Source organism: Pleurodeles waltl, chromosome 7, assembly GCF_031143425.1.
Source record: "Pleurodeles waltl isolate 20211129_DDA chromosome 7, aPleWal1.hap1.20221129, whole genome shotgun sequence".
Classification (NCBI taxonomy): domain Eukaryota; kingdom Metazoa; phylum Chordata; class Amphibia; order Caudata; family Salamandridae; genus Pleurodeles; species Pleurodeles waltl.
In genome coordinates, this window is record NC_090446.1 from 120826280 (window position 1) to 120848873 (window position 22594).

At 46.9% G+C, this 22594-nt stretch overlaps 1 protein-coding gene across 3 annotated transcripts in view; it reads right to left on the reverse strand.

The window, feature by feature from the left end:
• The window catches only part of TCEA2 (transcription elongation factor A2), a 577635-nt gene that overhangs the window by 228676 nt on the left and 326365 nt on the right, over positions 1 to 22594 (reverse strand). The window lies entirely within an intron of this gene.

Genomic DNA, 22594 nt, shown 5'->3' on the forward strand with positions numbered 1-22594 from the left:
ATAGGAACCACCTCTGCCCCCAGCCAAGTACTCGGAATTTCCATGCCACACAAAACTCCATGAAACACTGCAGCCAGATAGGGGGCCCAAACACCGGGCTCCTGCTTGAACAGGTCCCCGGGCAGGCCGTCCAATCCTGGCGCCTTTCCAGCTTTAAGTCCCATTAGTGCTACCTTCACCTCCCCCACTGTTATCAAATCCCCGCCATACTCTACCAGTCCAGTACCGAAATCAATCTTAGTTTCTCCCTGCTCGGAACTGTAGAGAGACTGGAAATGTGCCTGCCACACCCCTGCTGCAATATTTGGTTCTATTGCCGAATGGAGGTTCCCCGACCCCCCCGTTTACTACTCTCCAGAACATTCGGTGGTCTCTTGTTGCAAGGGAAGTGGTAAGCTCCTCCCACTGGTTCTCCTCCCATTCGGTTTTAGCATGGATGACCAATTTTTTATAAGCCCGTCTACTTTCTCGCAGCTTCTCTCTATCTGTTCCCTCCTTGATGCATCTGAGGAGTTCTCCCTTTGCCTTCCTGCAGACTGCATTGTACCATACGGAGTTATGTTGTTGGATCCTCTTCTGATTCTGGACCCTGGTAAAAAGCTCAGAGGCCGCTCCCTTTATAAGGTCCTCATGAGCCTGATATAATTTCTCATGGTGGAATATATTGCCCACATCGTTGGCTAGCTCTCCCACTTTTTCCAAAATGGGGATTAAACCTGCATAGAGCTTCGAAAGTTTCACTTGGCTCGTAGCTAGTTTATCCCACCTGATTCTTCTCCTGTTATTGTCTAATAGTAGTTCAGGTTTGGACTCCCCCATGGTTGTTATGGAGGCCTTTGGCCCAGGATGGCTAAGATCGAGTTCAAGGGCATTATGGTCACTATCCAGTCTCTCCACCACCCTAAAGTCCAGGATAGAAGACCAGTTCACTATCTGTACAAGAGCATAGTACAAGCGGGACTCACTTCCCACTCTGTTGTACGTGGTTTTGCTTGGTACATCAGACTTAATACGTCCATTGCAGGCTCTAATTCCATGCTTTAGGGTGAGAGCAGTAATCTGCAAAGCCACAGGCGTCCATGCCTTTGGGGAAGGTGCTACAACAGAGGGTACTGACCACCTGAACTCTTCTTCCATGGGAAATCCCTCTACGAGACCGACCAACGGCTCGAAATGGGAGTTTAAATCCCCTCCCACTATGTAAGGGATATCTCTTGGCATTTCCGCTAAATATACTGTGAACTCCTCTATAGTGGGGGATTCACGCGAAGCTCCCACTGGCCTGGCGTAAATATTTATCAGGGCAAGTTTCGCTAGGTTCGGCCAGGCTAATAAAACCACTAGGATATCATCTGATGGCACCGGTAGGCGTGAAGCCTGACATCCTAAGTGGGAAGCCACCCAAGTTGTGAGTCCACCAGAGGGGCGGCCCTTACCCTCCCATCTAGCCGAGATGGAAAATGACTCGTAGCCTTGATGGTTGTAATCTTCCCTTGCCCAAGTCTCTTGGAACATACAAACATCCCCGGACTCAATGTAAGTTATCCAATCTTGGGTGCCCAGTTTGCTGGCTAAACCAGCCACATTCCACCAAATTAGTCTCATGTGCGCTGGGGAAGCCACAGAACAGATTGCAGGGATGGAGTGGGGGGAAGAGCCAGTACCAAAGCCAGAAACTACACCAATTACTCTAACAGGGTCATTTTCAGAAGTGGGTTCAGCCGGATCAGGCAGTTTACTGGGACCATTATCCGAGGTCACAGGATTTGAGTTCGGGTTAGGGGGCAGTCAGGGGCTTCAAAAGGTGGTTGGTTTACCACCACTTCACAATGGGGGGTATCCATCTTCTGCATGACGAACATCCAGGCTATTGGATTGGTCTGCTAGACCTCAAAGATGCTTACCTCACGGTTCCGGTCTTCTGTCCTCTTTGCAGCTTCCTGCATTCCATCTGGAAGCAACAGGTTTTTGAGTTTCAGACTCTTTCTTTTGGTCTGTCCTCCGCTTCTTGGTGCTTCACCAAGGTCCTCAAGCCTGCTGTGGAGTTCCTCCAAGGCAGAGGAATTCACTTGATTGTGTACTTAGACAACATTCTTCTAATGGACCAGTGCCCACAAAAACTGCAGATCATCATCAGATGACGGTGGACTTGTTGCAGAAATTGGGCTTTGAGATCAACAAACAGATGTTGCTGCTCAGTCCGGACCAGAGGACAACTTTTCTCTGGTTTGTTATCGATTTCAGGACCTCCACTCTGAGTCTTCTTTTGAAGAAATGATGAGGATTTGTCACAAACTGCGCAAGACGTTGGCTCATCCTCAGAAATTTTGCCAGGCTGGTGGGACTGTTGGTGTCCTCTATCCAAGCTATTTTTACCGGCCCTCTCCGCTACAAGGCACTACAACGTTTGAAGGCATGCCACTTGTTAAAAGATCTCTCCTACGCTGCTCAGATTCCGCTTACCAATTAAGGCAAGCAGAACACGAGGTGCTGGCTAGACCACAAGGAAGGCCTGGAACAGGGGTGAGCCCTCTTTGGTTCCAGTCCCGACCTGGTTATCAAGTCTGATGCCAGTCTCTCCAGTTGGGGAGCCAGTTGTGGAGGCGAGTCCACAAAAGGAAAGCGGTCTTCAGATGAACGGTCGATACACATAAATTGTCTGGAGCTGTTGGCGGGTTTTTTTGTGGTCCGATGTTGGACGAAGGACAGAGTTAGGTGCTCAGTTTTCCTGAAGATGAACAACGTGTCAGAGGTAAGGTACATCAACCGTCTTGGGGCACCTGCTCCAAGTCGTTAGCGGAACCGGCAAAAGGATTCTGGCAGTATTGTCTGGATCTGGAGATTTTGGTAACAGCAGAGTATCACCAGGGGCACTCCAACGAAGTAGCCGATTGGCACTCCAGGCATCTTCAGGGTCTCAGTGGCGAGAAGATGCATCTGGAGAAATTCAGAATGATTCAGAGGCTTTGGGTCCCTTTCCGGTCGACATGTTTGCTTCTAGTGTTGACTGTCATCTACCTCTGATTTTCAGTTGGAAACCAGATTCGCAGACGGCAGCAACAAATGTCTTCCTGTAAGATTGAAGTGTGAAGACAGGCTATGGGTGATGATCAGGTTGACGGCCCAGGTGTGCAAACATTAAGCGTTGCTGGTGGTCATCTCGTCGTTGTCAGAGGTCTCAAGGATGGTTTCCAGTAATGATGAAAATTTCTTGGGATTCTCTGAACCCCGGAGACAGGATATCCATTGGAATCTGCAGGGGAATCATAATTGCATGGTTCTGGAGGGGCAACTAATCCTCATGGCGTGGAGGATTACTGGAGTAGGTGGAAGATCAGAATACTTTCAGAAGCGGCTCAAGGTCTCCTGTCCAAAGCCTGGGCAATGGGACAAATAAGAGATATAAGTTTGCTTCTGGCCGGTGATTACGTTGGTGCTTGCAAAGGGACACCGATCCCTTGGAATTAGGAATCGTTAATGTCTTTAATTTTTTGTCATCCCTGGTTCTGGAGGGGATGGCTTACAGGTCAGTAAACACTTTTTGTTCGGCCATTTCGACCCGTATGCCCATAGGAGGTCTTCCAGTAGGAAAACATCCATTGGTGAGGAAACTGATGAGAGGAGTGTGGCTATCGGTTCCTCCTGATCCTATGTATTCACCCTTAAGGGATGTTAATACGGTTCTTGAGCTGTTACTATCTTGGCCACAGAATAAGTATTTATCCAGAACACAATAATCAGGTAAGTGGCAATGTTGTTGTGTTTGGTTTCTTGCAGAGGAGTGTCTGATGTCAGGGCTCTGGATATTTCAGGGAGAGTTTTCACCCCGGAGGGGATAATGTCCTATATTTCTAAAAGGGCAAACTGTCACTCCAGGTTGGTTTCTTACCTTTCTTTTCCTAGGAAACCTAAGTTATGTGTTGTTCGATGTCTCAAGATTTATGAAGCAACCACAGGTGAGTTTCGTCCAGCTGGGGAGTAACAATTGTTAATTGCTCTACATAAACCATTTAAGGTGGATTTGGCCCCCACCATTGCTCGATGGGTAGGGGTATACTTTAGAGGGCTGGAATTTAGATTTCCATTTTTGGAGCACTCTCTGCAAGAGGTGCGATGGCTTTGAAGTCCTTGCGCTTGGCGCTCACCTGGAAGACATCTCAAATATGGCTTATTGATCTTCAGACTCAACATTAAAGACCTTCTACTTGAAGTCTGTAGTTCACATGGCATCCCTAGTAGTTGACAAGCTTTGAACGAGTATACTCTGAGCCTCCAGTCCTGCCACAGAATGTAAACATTCCTAGCTATCGTAATAGTTTCAATTCTATTAAGGACACAGAAGTGAGGATTATTCCTTTCCAAATAAATTGTTTTATTCCCACCATTTTCCAGGATTAATAACTCAGGTGGGAGGAAAGGATTACTCCTTTAAGATATAAGTATGTTTATATTCATTTTATCAGCTGGGAGGTTGACTTGCTTTGTTTAGCAGTCGATTTGTCATGATTATTCTAACAAGTTTTATTGTTTTGTCTATCTGTTATTTCGAACATGTTACAGGATTGTTTAGTTTAATTAAATCAAGTTTCCAAGCAGGAGTGATTGAACAATAGGATCATTCATCCACTTGAACGGATCCTGTTGCACGAAGGAAGAGAGGGCATAGACAGATTTGTGGGCCTATATTGGAGAGACTGACATGATTGCTTATTTTGATGTTCTTCCTTCCTTGGTTTTATGGGAAGGGTAGTTGTTTTATTATTTGTATTCAAATATGGCAGCTGTATTAAATAAGCTGAAGAAAGAAGAGCATGCATAATCCTTGCTTTTCCGTTACAACAGCTAGGACATTTTGCATTCAGTGTAATATACATTGTCATCACAGTGTCATCAAACAATGGGTTCGAAGAGAAAAAAGGCTTGTTAAATATTCAGTGCTGGACTTCAGGTTTCATGCCTATCATGCAAAGCTCTGAGAATCTTTACAAGGTGAGCTTTGTCAATGGAAGTGGGCAGTAAATTCAGGTAACTGATGTTGTCCTTATTACGTGATTGGAGTCCTCATGCCCTTACTGAAGATCTTTTGAAAATTAGTTTGTCTATCTCTGGGATGGAGATGGCATCTGCTAACTGAGGGAGACAATCCTTTACAGTCCAATAGCCCAGCCACAAAGTTTCGTTACTTCTGAAATGATCTTCTTGCTTGTCTGCTGGAACTGCGGAAGCAGTAGCAGTAAGATTTCTTTTTAGGAGTCAATATGATTATAGAATCCAGATGAACAGCCAACCAGAGGAAAAGGGTATCCGCTTCAGAGCATCTTGGTTTTTCTGAATATGTGAAAGCCCATCTTTTCTTGTGGGTGGTGTGAAAAAAGTTGTATTGCTAGGTCTATTAATCCTGAAATCAACTGTAGTATGGGACTTGCCAAACTCCTATAATGGAGAGTCTAAAAAATAACTTGTCATAGACAAAGAAGAGTTCAGAATATTAAGTTTTGCCACAACTCTCAATAGCACGTCTTGAAATGTGATGATATCAACAGGTGAAGCTCTTGAGAGTGGTAAACCAGTCAAGGATGGACAACACTGTCTCACGCATAAAGAAGGGGAGTTAGAGATAGATGTCTTATTTTTGGGTTACTAACCCTTGAAGTCAGATCTGTTCATCTGAAGTGATATCAATATTTCTTATGACTGGATATGGGCACTGATGGCATACTAGTAGACTGTGCTTCCTTACAAGAGCAAAGATACAGCCTATTTAGCAACTGGCTATTTTCTTTTACATTCCTTTTAAAAACAGGTTTGCAAAATAATTCATTTTTTGCCACCTGATTAAACAAGTGGTATTTTAAATATATAATTTGCTTCCTTTTAAGAAAAATAAACAACATCTGCAGAATGTAGCCTATTATTAGGGTAGCAAAATTATTATTTTTTAAATGGCTTTCCTAAAGAAAAATATTTGGGAAGCATTTTGCTCTAGAATTTCAAATAAATGGAAAAAGTGCCTACCCTGACCTCTGGATGTAATGTTCAGGCAAATGCCCACTGACATCATATAAAGTTTCAAGCCTAAATAAGAAGACATTTTTCCAGGACCCTTGCTAAGTAATGTAATTCTGGAATATTGCTCTCAGGTATATGTACTTTACTGCCTAACTTTGTTTAATATGATTGTTTGTGAAAGAAAAAAATGAAAATGTTGAATGCTATGGACTTATATTTACAACATGTTCCGGCAATCAACACAATAGTAACTTAGAAGTGAAGAAGAAACTGTTGTTAAGCTAAGGCTTTGATAAACAAGTCACAGGTGGTCTCCAGTCTTTTCTATAATGAGTGCTAATTCCTAATAATGAAAATGGTCCAGAACTACTACCAACTTCAATCAGTGTTGCAGTAGTGACCACATTACATATGACTGTAGGGAAGTACCCTCTTTCTGGCATGGTTACCCCCACTTTTTGCCTGTTGTCAGTATGTTTTGACTGTGTTCACTGGGATCTTGCTAACCAGGACCCCAGTGACTATGCTCTCTCCTTATATACTTGGTTGCTTGTACCACCCCCCACACTTGGCATATTGGTGACCCCCTTTTAAGTCCCTAGTATATGGTACCCAGGGCACTGGAGTACCAGGGGTCCCCCATAGGCTGCAGCATGTATTATGCCACCTATGGGGAGCTCATGCAAAGTTTATCTGCAAGCCTGCCACAGCAGCCTGTTTGAAATGGTGCATGCACCCTTTTTCACCACAGGTCACTGACCCAGGCCACTGTAGGTCGCCCACTATGGTAGGCACTCCTAGTCCAGAGGGCAGGGTGCAAGTACCTGTGTGTGAGGTCACCCCTGCATGAGCAGTAGTGGCCCTACAAACTCCAGCTCCATTTTCATGGGCTTTGTGAGAGAGGGAATGCCATTTTACACGTGTACTGGACATAGGTTGCTCCCTATGTCCAGCTACATAATGATAACTCCGAACCTAGCCATGTTTGGTGTCAAACATGTTGGAATCATACCCCAATACTATTGCCAATACTGGAAGTATGATTCCATGCACTTTGGGGGTGCCTTAGAGGACCCCTGTTGCGCCGCGGCGCAAGCCGAACATTCGGCTCAGGCAGCGGCACAGACACGCCGCGCCCCCGCCTCTCGTGCAGCATACAAGGCCCCAAATTGGGCACGGGCCTCGTTTCTTCAGCGTGCGGCACACATTCGGGCATGTTTAACCCTCACCTGCTATTATGTCCTTTTCTTTCTGTCACCCTCATTTGTGCCTCCCTTTATGTTTTTCCTTCTTTCCCATTATTCCCCTCTCTTCCCAGCATGCTTTGGTTCCCTACTTTCTATGGCTCCTTGTCCATTACTTTCTATTTGTTTTTCCCTAGCTAATATGGTGTCCTTGCACTTCCTGTTGGTCGCTTCCTGTTTTGGGGTATTTAAGGGCTGTGATTCTTTCCCTCCTTGCGCTGCAACACTTTCTATTTGGATGGTGTCCAAAGAAGTTGATGACTACTGAACTTACTACAGGTTGTTCCATCAATACAGTCCAAGGAGTCCCTGATCACTATCTAGAATTTCAAAATGTATTCCAAAAACCATCCAGACCTGTTTTACCCCCACATCGAGATTATGACTGTACAATTCCCTTGGAACCTGGGGCGATCGTTCCCTTTGGGAGAATGTATTCTCTCACAGAACCTGAAAAGGAAGTTCTCAAAGATTATCTGCAAGAAAATCTGCACAGCGGTCTTACTGTGCCATCATCCTCTCCGGCGGGGGCTCCTCTCTTCTTTGTACCCAAGAAGACTAAAGATCTTCGTCCCTGTCTGGATTTACGTGGTTTAAATAAGATCACTATAAAAGACCGTTATCCTTTACCCCTCATCAAGGATATTCTGGAGGCAGTCAGAGGGGCTCATCGATTTACCAAATTAGATCTACGTGAAGCTTACCACCTTTTGCACATCAAAGAAGGAGATAAGTGGAAGACTGCCTTTCGAACCCCATTTGGTCATTATGAATACAGAGTCATGCCTGTTGGTCTCACTAATGCCCCCGCAATTTTCCAAAGATTTATGGACTCTGTGTTTTCTGATTTCTTGAACCATACTGTAGTAATCTACTTAGACGATATCCTTATAGATTCTAGACGTCCTGAACTTCATGCTACACACGTGAAACAGGTCCTCCAAAGACCCAGGTTACATAAACTGTCCTGTAAACCAGAGAAATGTGAGTTTGATAAGACCGAAGTCAAATATTTGGGTTATCACCTTAGTCCCACTGGAATAGCTATGGATCCGGAAAAGGTACAAGCCATCTTAGACTGGCCTTCCCCTTCCTCCATTAAGGAAACTCAATGTTTATTTTTGACTTTGCGGAACAGACCAGCCACATTCCGCAAACATTAAGGAAGGAGAATTTAAGTAAAGGATTTGTCTGAACAAGGGCGGCTGAAACAGCTTTTCAAAGTCTAAAGGCGGCCTTCACTCAAACACCAATACTGAGACATCCAGATACCAACAAACAATTTGTTGTAGTTACTGATGCTTCCGAAAGAGCCATCGGAGCTGGCTTACTCCAACAACAAGATGATGATGGTCTAGAACATCCTGTGTTCTATTTGTCTCATGTACTCTCTGTGTCGGAACAACATTACTCAGTATTGGAAAGGGAGTTATTAGCCCTGAAGACTGCCTGCCAAGAGTGGAGACAATTCCTTATGGGTTCCAAAGAGCCCTTCGAGGTGAGAACGGACCATCGTAATCTACAATGTTTACGTAGCTTTGAATGCCAGAAAAGTCGTCAGGCTCGTTGGGCCTTTTTCTTCAGTCAGTGCGACTTCTATGTCACCTATATTCCTGGATTCCAAAACATACTGGCCGATGCTCTGTCTCGCCGTTATCCAGATTGTACCCCTACCCCATCACAATATCTACTTGAGCCCAGCAAGATCATCGGTGTAGCTCAATCATTCCTGGATGAGGTACAACTGGAATATTCCAACCTTTCTGCACAAGAGCTAGAGAACTTAAAATCCCTAATACGTAAACAGAAGGGGTATTATTATTATAGGAACCTGTTATTCCTCCCCACTAGCGGAGTAAGAGAAAAGGCGCTTCAGATGTGCCATGATTCTCCGGTTGCTGGTCATAGAGGCATCAAGGCCACGCAGGAATTACTCTCGCGATCTTTTTGGTGGCCTACCTGGAAATCGTATGTCGAAAAATATGTTCAGGCCTGTCCTATATGTGCCCAAGTAAAGATACCCCGTACCAGACCTGCGGGATTACTACAACTGTTACCTGTTCCACCTGCTCCCTGGCACACCATTTCTACCGATTTCATGTGTTCACTACCTCCATCAGCAGGAAACCGGGTCATCATGGTCACAATAGATTCCTTTACCAAGATGGCTCACTTCACTGCCCTGAAGAAATTACCTACCTCTCAAGAACTAAGTCAGATATTTATCCATCATATTTTTCGTCTCCATGGACTCCCACACAACATAGTATCAGGCAGGGAACCTCAGTACATCTCCCGGTTTTGGAAACATTTCTGTAGGACTTTGAACATCAATATAGCATTATCATTTGGTTTCCATCCCCAAACCGATGGGCAGACCGAACGTCTCAACCAAGGACTAGAGCAGTACCTTTGCTGCTTTTGTGATTCTACCCAGAGTATCTGGAACACTTACCTTCCTATCGCTGAATTCTCTTACAATAACACTGTCCATAGTGCCTCCAAGGTCACCCCTTTTTTCTGTTCCTTTGGCAATCATCCAACCTCTTTTCCTACTACTCATCAGTCTACCTCTTCTCTTCCTGCTGTCACCTCATTTTCCAAACGACTTCCGAAGATCCATAGATTGATTCGATCTCACTTGCTGAACACTAAGAGATACATGAAGAGAATGGCAGATAAGAAGCGCAGGGACGCTCCAGTATATCACATCCAGGACAAAGTCTGGCTTTCTTCAAAATTTCTGCTGTTGCGTCTTTCTCAGAACAAGTTTACACCTCGTTACTACGGTCCTTTCCGTATTCTTCAGCTGATTAATCCTGTCACTGTCCGTCTTCATTTACCTTGTACCTGGAAAATCCATCCAGTCTTTCATGTTTCCCAGCTCAAACCCTATGTGCCTGATCCTTTCTCTCGGCAGTTTCCTTGTTCTCCTCCCTTGTTGGTGAATGACGTAACAGAATATGAGGTACAGGAAATTTGTGACTCTCGTGTCTTTCACAACCGTCTTCAGTATCTGATTCATTAGAAGGGTTACCCCCTTAGTGAATGCTATTGGGAAGATGCGTCTTCTGTTCACGCCCCTCTTCTGATTCGTCACTTTCACCGCTTGTTTTCACACAAACCTGGGACTTCGGGGGGGGCGGGGGCCCTACTGTTGCGTCATTCGGCTCGGGCCGCAGCGCGCGGCACAGAGACACGCCGCGCCCCCAGCCTCTCGTGCAGCATACGAGGGCCCCAAATTGGGCATGGGGCCTCGTTTCTTCATCGCGCGGCACACATTCGGGCATGTTTAACCCTCACCTGCTATTATGTCCTTTTCTTTCTGTCACCCTCATTTACGTTTTTCCTTCTTTCCCATTATTCCCCTCTCTTCCCAGCATGCTTTGGTTCCCTACTTTCTATGGCTCCTTGTCCATTACTTTCTATGTGTTTTTCCCTATCTAATATGGTGTCCTTGCACTTCCTGTTGGTCGCTTCCTGTTTTTGGGTATTTAAAGGGCTGTGATTCTTTCCCTCCTTGCGCTGCAACACTTTCTGTTTGGATGGTGTCTTTGCTCCTCTTCCTTGTGTCAGATACTGGTTCACGTTAGTTCCAGTGTTTTTCCTGTTCTCTTTTTGATCTTGTATTTACTTTTTGACTTTTGCTCCTGTTCCAGGACATTTCCCTTTTGGAGGTTTTTTCCCTTATTAGGGTTTTTTTCCCTCTGGCATTAATTCTGTGGGACACAGCCTTCCCTTGGCGTTCCTATCGCCTGCAGCACCGTGGCTACTAGAAAGAGTTGCCCCTACCTGGGCCAAGGCCGAACATTCAGGAACAAGAACCTCGCCACTCGCTCAGCGGGCTCCAGGTTAAAGCAGCATGTAAGTTGTGACAACCCCCAGCATTGATCCTACCAGCTTTCTGGGGGTTTCCAGGCAGCCCAAGCTGCTGCCACCCCTCAGACAGGTTTCTGCACTCCTGCTGCTTGATCAGCTCAAGCTCAGGATGGCAGAATAAAGGATTTCCTTTGCAAGAGCGGGGTAACACCCTCTCCCTTTGAAAATAGGTGTTACATGGCTTGAGAGGGGTAGTCTCCCCAAGCCACTGGTATGCTTTGAAGGGCCCTCCTTGCATAAACCAGTCTGCACCGGTTGAGGAACCTCCAGTCCATGCTCTCGCATGAAACTGGACAATGGAAAAGGGAGCGACCACTCCTCTGTCAATCACAAGACAAGGGGTAGTACCTAGAGCTCCTACAGAGGGTCCCTTGAGGGAATTCAAGGTGGGCAGAGGCCTCTGGGAGCATCTGAGTGGCCAGGTCAGGCAGGTGACGTCAGAGCCCCCTCCTGATAGGTGGTCACCTGGCTAGGTTTCCCTTCCAGGACTATTTAAGGTCTCCCTCTTGGGGAGGTCCTCAGATTCGGCTTGCATAATTTCAGCAGGACTCCTCTGCAACCTCTACTTCGACTTCTGGCCACTGGAACTGTGACTGGACTCTCCAGGAACCAGCAATCTGCATCCACAACGAAGTCTCTGCTTGCAACATTGTTTCCACAGCTCCTTCCAGTTTCTTCAACATTTCTCCGGCTGTGCATCCTCTGAGGACAGCAAGTCTTCAGTCTGCACGGGAAGGAAGATAGAATCTCCCTTGGAGAGAAGGAGTCACTCCCCTGCATCCGCAGGCACCAACAGCAAAGACAACCAGCTGCGTGGATCTCCTCTCATCCTGAGCTGCCTGGATCCTGCATCACAGGTGGTGGTCTGAAGTAGTCCCCCTTTGTCCTCTCTGCCGGCTGTCCAACTTTGGGGGAGGTAAGGCCTTGCCTTCCAACGCAGGACAGTACACCTGTGTACTGCTTCTCTTGAAGCTACCAAGGCTTGTTGGCATCTCTCCAAGGGAACTTTAGGCTCCGTGTAGCCCCAGCCCCCAGAACTCTTTCAACGATGCACAGCCCTCTGCGTGCTTCTCCTGCGGCGTGTGACTCTTCTTCAGTTGTGCTGCAAGGCTCCTCAGCGACTTCTGGATCCTCGTCCAGTGGGTCTATTGTGGGGGCTGCCTTTTCGTCTGTGGACTCTCTGCATTGTTGAGGGTCTCCTGGGACCGGCTCCCTGTGGTTTAAGTCTCCCTGGTCCTTGCTGGCCCCCGGCAGCTCCACTTTTGCTCTACCGCGACTCCTTGCCTAGGCTTGTTGTTGGCTTTTCCACGTCACAGATAGACTGAAATCTTACATCCGGTGTGGGATGTCGACTGCATCCTCCAGGAACTCTTCACGAACTCCAGGGCTGCATTGCTGACCGTCTTCGTTCTACAGTCGACCAACTCCTGCAAACAAGGGTGGGTGGGTAGTGGCTCCTGCCACCACCGAACAGTCCTGTGACTTCTAGACTAGGTCACCTTCTTTTTCAGGTCTTCCTCTTCAGGAATCCACCGCTGGTTTCTTGCTGTCTTGTCTTGGTGTTGCATTCTTCTTCTTTTTAGTCATTTTGGTGGTTTGGGGAAAAAACAGTAACTTATTCCTTTCTTCCTGGTGGCTGGGGGCCACTGTGGTACTTACCTTTTGAGGTTCCTAGTTCCTCCCGCTCCCATCTACAAAGTCCACTCACTTAGGTGGGGGTCCTGCATTCGTATTCCATTTGTTTAGTATATGGGTTGGGCTCCCCCTAGGGTCACTATTGTCTTTTGCTATTGCACTGTTTTTTACTGCTATTTATGCCTATTTCTGATTACTAGTGTACATATTTAGTGTGTTACTTACCACCTATTGGAGGGTTGCCTATATAGTACTTTTTGGTAATTCTGTCACTAAAATAAAGTACCCTTATTTTTGTAACACTAAGTTTTTTTTCATGTGTGTAAGTGCTGTATGAATACAGTGGTATTATATGAGCTTTGCATGTCTCCTAGATAAGCCTTGGCTGCTCATCCACAGCTACCTCTAGACATTACTGACCTACTCTAATAGGGGATACCTGGTATAAGGTGTAAGTACCTTAGGTACCCACCACATGCCAGGCCAGCCTCCTATAATGACCACAATAGTGATCACACCATGGGGGATTATAATAGTGACCACCTAGATGTATGTCGCAATATCAAGTGGCAAAATATCGTCAGTCAAAATTTTGCACCCAGAATGCTGATTACATAATACTTATATAGAGGTAAGTCTAGATTAACTATTCTTAGCTACATTTCTACATATCATGGGGAAAAATATTTATGATAATGATATATATTCAAGATAAATAGATGTAGAATTAAGAACTTAAATTTATCTATACCTACCTTCAGGATGCTGAGGTTGTCAATTTTGTGGATAATATATTTTGGCAAGACGATATTTAAAAATGTAGATTGTTGTAGAACACTGACCACAACAACGCCTAAGACTGGGAGACCTACAGCAATTTCTGCAAAAGCTTTATCAATATAAAATGCTTCTACATGACTAATGACATACTAGTCACAGCAGAAAGAAAATAGTAATAGCTGTAAATCTCCAAAAAACCTCACAAGGTATTATTCAAACAACAGTTTATATGTATTTAGTATTTTCAATCCTTTTTTTTTTAAACATGAACATATCACTTTCTCAAAATATAACTTTTTCTATCAAATATGCCCTTTTCCTTTTGGGTAAAAACACTCCAAGAGCATCCTATCTTTATCACACTACTTGACTTATAGAGTGGGCCGCGAATAGTGACAAATCTCCATCTGACTTTGCTAAATTGAGGGTAAAGATAGGCGGTCATGGACTGGCCTGTAGTGCAATCTCGTGCCTGAAGGGCTGGTTTGAAAAGTCAGTGTTTGATCCTGTTTTTGGCTGTTTGTGAGTCGGTTGAACAAGTTACTTACCTTCGGAAACAAATTATCTGGTAGAGACAATATCTAGCTACAAATTCCTTCCTTTTGAATTTCCCAGGCATCAGAGTGGATCTGGAAGATTTTTCTTGGGCAATACCCCGGCGCCCCGGTCAGTGGCTTTGTTCGGTTCCATGTCGTATGCACCGGGTGATGCCACTATAACCTATATATGTGCCACCTCGGTGCACGGACGTCAGTTACTTTTCATGGCTTTCCATGCCAGGAACGTGGAGCCATGAAGTGCACTGACATTGGTGTGTCCAAACTAGGGCCCTGAAAGGGATCATCTCTAACCCTAGCAATCCGTCCAAGGAGTGGGGAGGAATGAATGGGTCAGTAAAAAATCTGCAGTTAGATATTGTCCCTTCCAAATAATTTGTTACTGAAGTTAAGTAACTTGTTTATCTGATAGACATCTAGCCGCAGATTCCTTACTTTTGAATAGATACCCAAGTAATACTGCCCCTGGCAAAGGGCTGCAGACACATTTTTTAAACTAGAAAGTCCTGCACTACCAAATGGGGGAAATGCTTGTCTGTGTGGACCTAGCTGTACAAGCAGTAGTGTTTGGTAAATGTGTGCAGGGATGACCACGTTGCTACCTGGCGGATGTCCAGGACTGGGACACCATGTGCTAACGCAGAGATTGCAGCTTTTCATCTGATGGATCCAACTCTCAAGCCCTCAAGCAGCTGCTTTTTAGCCAAAGTGTAGCAGATCTTCATAAAGAGAACGACCCAGCACTAAATGATTCACTTCTGTACTGCCCGATCATTCTTTGCTTCAACATACCCCACGAAGAGTGGGTGGTCCACCTGGAACTATTTTGTGAGGTCAAGGTAATACAACAACCCTCTTTTTGGGTCCGGATGGTGAAGTTGCTCATCTTCTTTAGAAGGATGTGTAGGAGCGTAAAAGGTGGGCAGGGTGATTGATTGGCCCACATGGAATGGAGTCACCACTTTTGGGAGGAAAGAGGCCCTAGTGAAACACCAGTGTGTCTAAAAAAAACACAGAAATGGAAGCCTGGATGGTAAAACCTGCAGCTCACTCACCCTCCGGGTAGATTATTTTGCCACTAGAAAGGCTTTCATGATGGTGAAGAGCTGGAGGGGAAAATTATGCAGAGGCTCAAAAGGAGCACACAATAGGTGGGTAAGAACCAAACTGAGGTCCCACTAAGGCACAATGAAGGGTGAAGGGGAAACATATGTACAAGTTATTTTAGGAATCTATTTACAATAGGTGAATTTAAGAGAGGGCTGGCTAGGCAGCCACTGGAAGGCTGACAGAGCAGAAAGGTAAGAGCACTCAAAGCAGAGCCCTGCTGGGCAAAGGTAAGAATGAAAAGGAGAATATCAGACAGAGAGGCAGAAAAAGGGTTGATAGACTTTTCGGGACAATAATTTACAAACTTTTGCCATCTGCAGGGGCATACTGTTTTGGTAGAGGGACACCTGTCTGCAGAATAACATTACAGACTTTGGGAGGAAGGTCAAAAGCTGTCAACTGTTGCTGTTCAAACCTCACACAAGAAGGCAGAGGGTTGACAGGTTCGGGTGGAGGCCCGTTCCCTGCTGCTATGACAGAAGATACTCCCCAAGGGGTAGCCTGTTCTGAGGATCAATGCTCATGTTCAGAAGCTTGGGATACCAAGCTCCCTGTGCCCAGTCTGGAGCCACAAGGAGGACTTGTGTCTGGTCGTTCTTGATCTTCTTGAGAACTCTGGGCAGGAGTGGTATGGACGGAAAGGCGTACAGGAGGCCTGAAATACCACTCGAGATGAAAAGCGTCTCTGAGCAACAGTCGACTTGGAAACTCTGATGCGCTAAACTGCTGACATTTCGAGTTCTCTTCAGATGCAAACAGATATAACCAAGGCTCTCCACGCTGCTGAAAGAAGGCTTGTGTCACCTCTGGGTGGAGACACCACTCTTGATCCGCTAGGCATTGATGGCTGAGTTCGTCCGCCTTAGCATTCAGAGAACCTGCCAGGGTCATGCCCTGCTGTTCCAGCCAAGTCCAGAGGTGCTGGGCCTCCTGACAAAGGATCCATGACCCCACCCGCCCCGCTTGTTGCAGTACCACATGGCGGTTTTGTTTTCCGTGGACGCCTGTTCTTTCCCTTGATAGAGGGAACAAATGCTTTCAATGCTAGATGGATCGCTCGGATCTCCAGCAAGTTGATGTAGAAGCCGGACTCTGCCGGAGACCTGAGTACTCTGACCTTTATCTCTCCCAGATGGCTGCATCATTCCCAGGCGTGACACATCTGTCACTACTGTGAAATCTGGTTAGGGAAAGGAGAGGGGTCTGCCTGTGACCCAATAGCGGTTTGTTAGCCAACACTGCAGGTCTTTTGCAGTTCCCTCTGAGATCTGGACCATGCCGGAGAGATTCCCCTAATGCCGCACCCACTTAACCTTCAGTTCTCACTGCAGAGCCCACATATGCCATACGGCATGTGTCACTAGCAGGATGCAGGAGGCCATGAGGCCCTGCAGCCTCAGCGTCTTTCTCACAGAATCCAGAATAGAGGCTGAAACATCTGCGTAATAGCCTGAATATCCTGGACTTGCTACTCGGGAGGATAAGCCTGAAACTGCACTATGTCCAGAACAGCTCCGATGAAAGGGAGTGTTTGAGAAGGAGTCAGGCGGGACTTTGACACGTTTATAGTGAATTCCAGTGAATGCAGAAGGCCCGCCGTAGTAAGGAAGAGGGAGAAGACGGCCTGGGGTGAGCCCTCCTTCAAAAGCCAGTCGTCGAGATAGGGGAAGACTGAAATTCCTAATCTCCACAGGTGAGTAGCAACCACTGCCATTACCTTGGTGAACACCCGAGGGGCACTGGTAAGGCCAAAGGGGAGCACAATGAACTGAAAGTTCTCAAGGCCTACCTTAAACCGCAGATAGTGTCTGTGGGGAGGCAGGATGGGAATATGGAAATACGTGTGATGCAAGTCCCATGCTACAATCCAGTCTCCTAGGTCTATGGCACACAAGACCTGAGCCAAAGTGAGCATTTTGAATTTCTCCTTTTTGAGGAAGTGATTGACGGTTTGAACATCTAAGCTGGGCCAAAGCCCATTGTTTTTTTAGGGTATCAGAGAGTCTACTTCTGATATCGGAACCCTCTTTATGGCATCCTTGGCCAAGAGAGCAGTGACTTCCTTGCAGAGTAACAAAAGATGATCCTCCGTTAACAGATCATGTGTTAGAAATACAGGGTGAGGGGAGGATTCAAAGGGGAGGGAGTAGCCCCTCCGAATGATCTGTCAGACCCAATTGCTCAATGTAATGAACTGCCAGTGGTGGAAATAATGGCCGATTCTCCCACCAGCTGGACACCCATGATTTTTTGGGATCCGATTAGGAGGGCATGGAGGCTGCAGCTGCGTAGGGGTTGGTGGTTGTGGCTGACCTCTATTTACCTGACCCACGGGGACGGTCTGCATCATGCCAGCACAAAGCTTGGTAAGCTTGCACAGGACAGTGGCTCATATAGGTCTGGTGCAGTGGCACACCACTTACATATCCACGAAAGGCAGACTGGGGATGTCTGGTCAAAGAGAGGCCTAAGGACTTGGTGGCAGCCTGTGAGTCCTTAAAGCACGCCAGCGCCGAGTCTGCCTTCTCTCCGAATAGATGAGCAAAGTTGAAGGACATGTCCATAAGGTTTGCCTGAACATCCCCCGAAAAGTCAGATGTCCTCAGTCAGGCGTGTCCTCAAAGCGCCGACGTCAATGAAACCGCTCTGCCCATAGAATCGGTCGTATCCAAACCACAGCTGATGGTGAACTTGGCTGCATTTCTCCCGTCCTTGACCGCTTGGGAGAGAAAGGCAAGGCCTCCTCTGGGACATCTGGTAGCACTTGCACAATGGTGTCCCACAGTGTGTGGGAGTAGCGGCCCAAGAGGCATGTGGTGTTCACCAATGCAATGCTAGGCTGGGGGAAGAAACTTTTTTATTGCTTAAAGATCAAGCCTTTTGGATTCCCTGTCCAGGGGAGAGGCAGGGAAAGCACTATGGGAAGTGAAAGACTGGACCACCAAGCTTTCTGGGGTTGGGTGAGGAAAGATGTATCCCCTCGGGAGCACGATTGTCCTGTTCACAAGGGCTCCCCTTTGCTAGGTTTGGTCCTGGTTCCTAGCAGGACATCTGTAGGTGCTTCGCTAAGTGGAGGAGGAGTTCAGTAGAGGAAGCGCCAGGCTGAAGCACTTTCATCAACATTTTAGACTTGACTGCCACCGAAGATAGCTGGAGGTCGAGGACAGCAACTGCCCTCTTCACTACCATTGCACAGGATGCTACCTCCTCATAGCCACGGTAGGGAGAGAAACCAAGCCTGTACCTTGAGAGGAATCCAATCCACTGGCATCTCCCAGTTCCTCACACCAGTCCATTAACTCTTGTCCTTCCAACTGGTATTCTAAATGCTCCGGTGACTCTCCCATTCTTCTACCATGCCTAGCCCTTCAGAATAGGGCTGAGGCAGCAACCTAGGACCCGATTCCTGTTGGCGTTGAGCGATGTCATTTTAACTCTGAGATGTCTAGGATTAGAATGAGGCTGGCTCCAGGCCGGCAATCTTACAGATCCAGTCTGACGCCCGGGAAATTCAAAGGTAGGGAATCTGCAGGTAGATGTCTCTATCCAATATACTGAGTTGTGGGCTGTTTTTTACTCATATTACCACAAACATAGCCTGCATCCAAACAAATGCTTTTTTGTTTTACATGTATTTGTAGAGTGCAGATGGAGGCTCTGATGTTCTAGGTGTGAGGTGCTATGTATGAGAATTAGCAACCTCCTGTTCTGCTTTTGAGAATGTGGGGTGTGTGAGCTAGTGAGTGAGGCAGACCGTAAGTGCCTGATCGGCTGGTGAAAGAGTATGCAGCTGTTGAGGTACACAGGTCCAGTGTTGTGTAGGGCTTTTAGTGTGTGGGAGAGGTTTGAATTGACTACATTTGTGAATGGGGAGCCAGTGGCACTTTCTGAGATGAGGTGTGATGTGGGGGCTCTGTGGTAGGATGAGTATCAGTCTTGCAACCGCATTCTGGATGGTCTGGAGTCTGTGTAGGAGCTGTTCAGAGATTCCTGTGTAAAGTGCATTGCCGTAGTCCAGCATGCTGGTGGAGGGCCAGCGTTATAGTCTCTGTGGTGTTCTGTGGCAGTCACTTGAAGATCTTTCATAGCATTCGTAGGAGGTGGAAGCAGGAGACGCTTACAGCGTTGATTTGGGCTGTCATGTTGAGCTTGTCAACTAGAATGATCCCCAAGTTTCTTGTGTGGTCATTCGGTGTTGGTGCTAGCTCCAATGGTCACCATGTGAAGTCCCATGGGGAGGCTTTGTTACTGAAGACCAGCACTTTCATTTTGTCAGAACTGAGTTTCAGGCAGTTGGTATGCATCCAGTCAGCTATCATGGTCAATAACTTAGGGAAGTTGATGCTGGTGGTGGCTGGCTGGTCTGTCAGGGAGAGGATGAGTTGGGTGTCCTCTGCATAACAGATGATGGTGATGCCTTGAGGCCAGATGATGTTGGCAAGTGGTGTCATGTAGACTCTGAACAGGGTAGGGCTGAGGGACGATCCCTGGGGGACTTGGCAGTTTAGGTCCTTTAATCCCAAAGTGAAGGGTGGCAGTCTGACCCATTAGGTTCTTCCCATGTGGAAGGAGCAGAACCAGTTGAATACAGCTCCTAGGATGAGAATGTCATGTTGTTGAAGACCGTGTTGAAAGCTACGAAGAGATCGATCAGGGTGAGGGCAGCTGATTCTCCTCAGTCCAGGATGGTTTGAATGTCGTCGGTGGCCATGAAGAGTGCTGTTTCGATGAGGTGTTTTTTCTGAATCCGGACTGGGAATTGTCCAGCAGGTGATGAAGCTCAAGGTGGGTTTAAAGTTGCTTGCTGATGGCCTTCACAATTACTCTGTCTGGGTAGGGAACACAGGAGAAGGGTCAGAAATGCCAAGTTGGTTCAGGTCTGCAAGTTTACAATTATATGGGAATGTGGCAGATGTGATGGAGGTTTTGATGATGTGGGTGAGGGTGCTGCTGATTGGTGATGTTCCCAGGTTGTAGATGTGGTGGGAGCATGGATTTGTTGGGGCCTGTGAGTGGATGGTCTGCATGACTGACGCAGTGTTGTCTCTGGTGAGGGTAATCCATTCGGTCAGGTGGCCGTCTTGGTTTGTGGTAGGTAGATTGGCGATGAGCTCAATGGGAACAGGTTTCTCTTTGACGCTGTTGTAGATGTTTGCTGTTTTGCTGTTGAAAAAGTCTGATAGGTTTTCGCAGAGTTCTTCGGGAGGTGGTAAAGTTGATTGCGGCGGAAGGTGTGGTGAAGTCACTGACGATTGAGAAGTTCTTGTAGCTGTTGGTGCTTCCCAAGATTTGTTCGGCTAGAACTCTTTTCTTAGTGTCTCTGATTTACTGGTGGTAGCGCTGGAGTGCTGTCTTGGAGGTAGCTCTATCGGTGGTTTTGCAGCTGGCTCTTCATCTCATTTCAAGTTGTTTGCAGTGCTGTTTGGTGTATCGGAGGTTCATTAAGTAAGAGACAGCCTGTTTAGTGAGCTTGATAGGTGCAAAAGGTGTCCACAGAGTTCCTTATACAGTTGTTGAAATTGGTCATGCACTTGTTGAGGTTGTCTGTGGGGTTGGGTTGCTCCCTGCTGAGGGTGCTGAGCTAGTTGGCTTCTGAGATTTTGCCCTAGCTGCAGATTGGAAGACTGATACAGGTTTGAGTGTTGTCTTGGTGCATGTAGATTTGGAAGTGGATGATTGAGTGGCTGGTCGATGTGAGCGGGGAGGTGGAGATGTTTTTGATGCTGTCCCTGGTAGTGAAAATGGGGCCCCCTGTGTGTCCTGCAATGTGTGTTGGTTCTGACATGAGTTAGGCAAGTCCAGTGTTGTCCAGACCTTGAAGGAGTGCTGCAGAGTAGGGGTTGGTTCTGTCTTTCAGCTGGAGGTTGAGGTTGCCGAGGAGTACACAGGCTCTGGAGTCAATGGTGAGAATCACACAAGTCGGTGAGAAGGTTGGCGAAAGTGGTTTGCAGTCCGGGTGGTCGGCAAGCGAGGATTCTGTTCAGGTTGTAGTTTTCAGAGATGTGCAGCTTGAAGTGCAGATGTTCCATGAATGTGGAGGTGATATACATGGATGCTGAGCTTTTGATAGATTCCTTGTAGATCACTGTGACTACTTCTCTGGGCTTGCGTTCTCAGTACTGGCGTATGATCTTGTAGCCTGTTGGGACTGCCCCAGCGATGTCGGGTACTGATGTGGAGTTGAGCCAGGTTTTGCGATGAAAAGGATGTCCAGTTCGTCACTACTCAGCATGTCCCAAATATCGGTTGCATGGCTGCTGAGCGGTCGTGTGTCGAGTAGCATGCTGTTAAGACAGTGTTGTTGTGCCAGTTTGTTTTGGCATGTGGTGTTGGATGGGTGCTTGTGTGGTGGGTGTGTAGATGGATGAGAACCAGCAGTGGGTGCAACTGAAGGTTCCTGCTATGGTGTGGTGTGGCAATAGCAGAACAGGCTTGAGCATGAAAGCAGCACTGCGTAGTATTGCTGGGGAAGTAACTGGACCAGGGTTCCTGGTACCGGCCATGGTCTAGGCCCGGATAGGTGCAGGCGGGTTGGCCTTTGTCACACCTTAGGCGAGGTCAGGCTGTGGCCGGCATTCACTAGGTCCTGGCAGGGGGGAGGAGCTTGCTGGGGCTAAAGTGGCGCAAGAGAAGAGGAGAAAAGCAATACGCAACAGGGGCACAGGTAAGGAGTGGGGGTGGCAGGAAAAGCACAGGAGGAGGTGGGGGCTGCTGGAAATGCAAACAGGGGCAGAAGGCCTAACAGCAAGAATGAGGCAAAAAAAAAACACAAATACACTAAAAGGCACTATAGAGCACACAGAAGTGCAGAAGAGTAGGCAAAAAAGGACAGGTGTGAAACCGTAGCACAAGAGTGAAAGAAGAGTGAAAGAGGAGTGGGTGAGAACCCCCAGCAAACAGAGGCACAAGCAGTGAAGGAGTGAAAGTGAAGTGCAAGGGGTGTAACGAATGAACAAGTGAAAGTGAAGTGCAAGAGTGAAACAGATGCGCAAAGGGTTGCAAATAAAGGCACAAGGAAAGAAGGAATGAAAAGCGAAGCACAAGTGCTGGAACAGAAGCAAATACAAGATAAACAAAGCTGGCGAAGCACAAGGGACGATGCAAGGCGCAGTGGAGCAGAGAGCTGGAGGAGCGAGGCAGGCACCTTCAAGTGAGAATGCTGGGTTCGAAAAATACCTTCACTGGTCTGTTCAGGTAAGTGTGGGGCTGGGCCTAGGCACCTACTATATGTTCCAGTACACATTGCAAAATACCTATGTAGCATGCCTTTACACGTTTAAAACTGTCCCAATTTGCAAGTGTGGGCCACTTTTTAGTTATCTGATTTGCTAATGGCAGGCACATTTATTTTGGTGCCCGGTCCTATTTTCTGTCCCAGTC